We start from the raw sequence: 6,000 nt of genomic DNA, 5'->3' as shown, positions 1-6,000 counted from the left end.
TCCATTTGGCTAATTTAGACTTGAATTTAATGATGAGAGGCTCCCACACCAACTGGCTTGAAGGATTAGCCCCAATAGGTATGCCTAAATAGAGAAAAGGATAATCCAGCTGTCTGCAATGCAGGATATTAGCTGTTTCCAGAGCCCAATTGACTCCACCACCTATAATCCCAAACTGACTTTTGGCAAAATTAATCTTTAGACCAGAAGCTAATTCAAATCCTCTTAGTAAAGCCTTTAGAACATGTATATTCTCCCACACAGCCTCACCTACAAAAATAGTATCATCAGCATACTGCAATATATTGGTAGATTCCTTTTTCCTTCCAACCAAGAAGCTTCTATACAGGTTTTTGTGGACTGCTTGTCTCATCATATCAGTAATACCTTCACCTACAATATTGCAAAGCAAGGGAGCTAGAGGATCCCTTTGTCTCAAACCCCTTGTAGGGATAAATTCCTTAGAAGGGCTACCATTAATCAAAACTGATATAGTTGCTGACTGGAGGCAAGCTAATATCCATCTTCTCCATTTTGGGCAGAAACCCAACCTAAACAGCATGTAATCCAAAAAAGTCCAAGACACCGAATCATAGGCCTTTTCGAAATCCACCTTGAAGATCATCACTGGCTTCTTACTTCTCCTTGCTTCCTCAACCACCTCATTGAGGATCAAGATACCATGGAGAATATGCCTTCCTTTAATGAAGGCTGACTGCCTTTCATCAATTATCCCATCCATGACAGACCTCAATCTGTTAGACAACAACTTGGCTATCACTTTATACATACATCCTATCAAGGATATAGGTCTATAATCATTGAAGGACTGAAGGTGATTCATTTTAGGAATTAATGCCACAAAGGAAGCATTGCTGCCTCTAGGAAAGCTGCCATGAGCATAGAACTCATCCACAAATCTTCTAAACTCTGGATTCAGCACATCCCAAATTTTTTTGATAAAATTGAAATTAAGGCCATCTGGCCCAGGGCATTTATCACCTCCACAGCTCCACACAGCTTCTTTGATCTCTTGATCAGAGAAAGGGACAACCATCTGCTCCCTTTGCCCATGAGAAATAGAATTAAAAGGAACCCCATCCAAATAAGGTCTAGAGTAGTCCTGTTCAGTAAATCTGGTATGAAAAAAATTAGCAGTTGTATTGTGTTGCTGGACCCACACACCATCAATAAAGATGCCTGGAATAGCATTGAAAGCTCTCCGTAATTTATTATTTTGTGGAAATAACCAGAGTTGCAGTCCCCTTCCTTCAACCATGTTGCCCTAGATTTTTGTCTCAAAAGAGATTCCACTGCATTTGAAACATTCCATAATTCCTGCTGAAGGGAATTTCTGACCTTGAGCTCTTGGTGAGACAAAACTCGATTAGAGGCTAGATCCTCCACCTCATTTAATTTCTGCTGAATGATGAATATCTTGTTGACATCAAAATTCCCCTCTCCCTTACTCCACTATTTTATAGCAGCTTTCAAGTTTTTCAGCTTCTTTTTAAGGACAATACCCCCCCAACCTCCCTGCTGATCATTACTCCAGGCCTCCCTCACCATTTTTTGATACCCTTTCTGCTACAACCACCAGTCAAACACCCTAAAGGGCTTAGGACCCCAATCCACTATGTTAGTTTGTATGCAGCTTTCACTTGCAAACTGCACATACCTTCTTAGGGAGTCCTCACTAATTGACCTTTTTAACAAAATCATGGGGAGGGTTTTATTAAGTTCTATACCAAAAAAAATTCATAATAAGATTGAACGTACAAAACTGTCTAACACCAAGTCTCCTACTAGGTCGCTCTCTAAAACAAATACTTCTCATGAGAAATCAAAATGCTTAATTAGTTTAGTTTTGGTATTCACCAGGATCGGCTGCAAGGTGCAGGACTACTGCTCATTGTGGCTGGAATGAGGGTATCAATTGCCTGCAGGTGTTGAATTCTTTAAGACAATAAAACACTTGGTAGATTGAAGGTACATACATATATGTATACATGTGTATATATGTGTAAAAGGGAGAGAGGGCTATGTGATGATATAAGTGGTTCAAAGAGAGGTTGAGAAGTGCAAAATAATATGAAGTGGGCAGAGGTGATTGCTGCACACGCAGTGCCAGAAGAACCTTACATGATTAGAGCAATAACCCTCTCTCTATATAAAAGATAGATTCTTTTTTCTTCCCAAAAAGCAGCAAGAACAAGGGTAGAAAATATGATGCACATGGAGTGTTGGTGCTTTTGGGAGAGGAACAAAACATTGGAAAAGAAAAATACAAGAATTTCATTTCATCCACAGATATATAGCAAAGCAAATAAAGAATATAGGATTAGAGAGCAATACCATCATGCATAGGAATTTTGGAGCTAGAAAGACATATTCATAATATTATGGTGTATGGTTAGTGAACAAAAAAGGTGTATTATATTATATTCTTCTCCCAAAGACAATCCCTACCACTTTCGAATTCTGAGGCCCCAGTCACGTGCCATGATAGTTAATAGAGCTAGATTGCATTTCAAACAGCAAGGCAGGCAGAACCGGTCCCAATGAAGTCTTTGGCATGGTATTTGGGATTGTCCTTAGCGTAACGTTAGGTGTAGTACCAACAACTAACTTCCCATTCTATTATTATTTAACCAAAAACTTCTTTGCTACGCTCTACACTCTTTTGTTTTTATATATTACTATACTATACTACATATATATGTTTATGATGTTCTAGCATTCATGAGTATTGACTTTGGTTTAATGGCTTCCATTTCTTTTAAAGGATTAAATCCTGCTCTGATATTGGATGACCATTGGTTGAAATGAATACCAAAATCCTTTTCCAAATGTGTCAGCCATGTCCATGACCATTGGTTTTTTTTTTCAGGTTATCATAGACTACTTTTAATTGACATTTTTGTTGAAGGTCGTTCGGGTTATAGCAACTCCAGGTACATACGTAGGAACTAGTATGTATATACTGTTGTTTCATTTAAAATATTATATAGTGGTGTTTGCTTTAAAATGTTATATACTGGTGTTTCATGTAAAATGTTGCATACTGGTTTCAATGAATGATGAATTGAGTCCCTTAGAAAATGAAGCATTCACATGAAATTCTGCAATAAACCTTAGAATCTAATTTTCTCTCCATCCCCCACCTTCATCAATGTTATATTGAATAGCCACTCCCTGTTGTAATTAAACCTTATCTCCTATATGTTAAAACCAACTTATATACTTCAATTGTAATTAATAAAGATGCTTCCATTTTAACTTCTCAAAAAGCTGCAGTGAAAATTTAAAAAAAAACAGAAAACCTTCTGTCAAACCTTATTAATTTGAACTTGTGCTTGTACATAAGTTCAATTAATTTAATTTTAAAAGTTGCAGTGCTTATTTTTCCACCCACATACTGCAGATGCTGCAGAATTTCTGCCTTAAATAAGCTGCAGTGCTTATTTTTGTAAATGCTGCAGTGCTTGTACATAACTTCAATTAATTTGAATCTGCTCTGCAAATGCTGTAGAATTTCTGCCTTAACCAAATTAGAATTTTCCACCCAGAAACCATCAATTTCTGCCTTTCTGGAAATTGGTCTTTCAGGGGAATCCCATCCTCAGCCCAAGCATCTTCCGAGAACAGGATTTGGTCAGCCCTACCCATCTTCCACCTGTTCAGCCTATCCTCAAATTTACTAATTATAGGATCCCACACCACCTTTCTTTTGGGATTGACACCAATCGGAATACCCAAATAGCAGAAAGGAAATTGGAGCAAAGCACAATTGAGGTAGTTTGCAGCATGAAGACACCACTCCTCAGATTGACCAACAGCTCCAAATTTTCTCTTAGCAAAATTAATTCTCAATCCAGAAACCAGCTCAAAACTCCTGAGAGTAACCTTCACAGTTTTGACATTTGCCATAGATGCTTCTCCAAAGAATACCATATCGTCAGCGTATTGAAGAACATCCACAGGCACCTTATTGCTCCCCACCAAAAAGCTTGTAAAGCATTGATTTGATACTGGTTCCCTCATCATGTGGCTGATGATGTTTACAATTTAATGATCCTTTGCTACCCTGCAATGAGACACACACAGATACACAAACACACACACATAGAGACAAACACACACAGACACAAACACAAACACACACACACACATAAAGATACACACACACAGAGAGTCACACACACATAAAGAGACAGACAAACACACAAACACACTTGAAGGCCACAGACACACACGGAGACCCACACACAAAGACACACACATTGAGTCACAGACACACACATACACAAACACACTCACACACACACACACACACATAGATAGACTCACACACACACACACATAAAGAGACAAACAGACACACACACACAGATAAAGAGACAAACACACACACACACAGTCACACACACATAAAGAGACAGACAAACACACAAACACACTAAGCCACAGACACACACAAAGACACACACACTGAGTCATAGACACACACATACACTCACACACTCACACACATAGACATACACACACACTGAGTCACAGACACACACATACACAAACACACTCACACACATAGACAGACACACACACACACACACACACATAAAGAGAAAAACACCCTCACACACACAGATAAAGAGACAAACGCAAACACACACACGCATAAAGAGACAAACAAACACACAAACACACTGAGCCAGAGACACACACACTAAGTCACAGACACACTCATACACAAACACACTCACACACATAGACAGACACACACACACACACACATAAAGAGACAAACACAGACACACACACACACAGATAAAGAGACAAACACAAAACACACACACACATAATTGTTGATGTCCTTGTATGTTGTTGTACGTCATGAATGTTCTTGTATGTCATGAATGTTGTTATACGTGTTGAATGTAATTTGCTATATAAATAATTGTTGTTCATGCTGAGTGAACCGTAGATTCCCGTTTGAGACTGAATGCAATGATTCTTGCGGATAGTTTGCATTAGTCATTGTATTTAGTCTTGAATTGTCCGTTTGGACAGTTTGGGGAGACTGGTATTTTTATGTTAGACTCATTCGGTCAGGTTATTATTATTTTGATTAATTTGATGAAATTTCGGTTGAATGCATTTCAAGTTGTTCTCTGAGTGCATACTTGATTATCGTGAAATTCGTTTCACCGATGTCATGTCGTGTACTTGGAGACTAATGCGAAATGCTGCCGAAATTTACTCAAATTGTTCAAAATAATGCTAACCATGACGTTTGAGGCTAACATAAAAGACAGTCTTCCTAAATGGGATAGGGCCACACCTATAAATAAAAAAGTGAGATTTGCATGCATGGATTTGCTTAGATGGATCGAAGTTGGATCAATCAACGTCGCATAAGCCCAAAATATGAGGATGGCGTCGAGCAATTTTTGCAATTTGCTTTAGAAAGAGGTCGACCGAATGAAGAAGGAAAATATTATTGTCCTTGCATCAACTGTTTGAATGGAAGACGACAACTACTTGACGACATATAGGACCATCTATTGTGTGATGGGATGAAGAAGAATTACACGACGTGGATATGGCATGGTGAAGTGATTGATATGCAGAGTGGTTCCCAATCTGAACCGTTTGATGTAGAAATGGGAGATCACTTGGAGGACATGATTTGTGACCTTGTACAAGAAGGTTTTCAAGAAGCACACGCCCCTGTGTATGAAGGATTACAGAGTGATTCAAAAGAAGCCCTTTGTATACGGGGTGCAAGAATTCCTTAACCCTGTGTCTGCGGTGTTAAGTCTGGTTAATGTGAAGGCCAGGTATGGGTGGAGTGACAAAAGTTTCACCTCACTACTTGATGTAGTGCACAATCTGCTTCCAGAGGACAACACGCTGTCTAAAAGTTACTATAAGACGAAGAAGATACTGTGTCCCATGGGTATAGAGTATCAGAAGATTCATGCTTTCCCCAATGAT

Source organism: Glycine max, chromosome 3 (genome assembly GCF_000004515.6).
Source record: "Glycine max cultivar Williams 82 chromosome 3, Glycine_max_v4.0, whole genome shotgun sequence".
NCBI classification, from domain to species: Eukaryota; Viridiplantae; Streptophyta; class Magnoliopsida; order Fabales; family Fabaceae; genus Glycine; species Glycine max.
The sequence above is the reverse complement of the archived record's forward strand: the minus strand, read 5'-3'. Positions refer to the sequence as shown.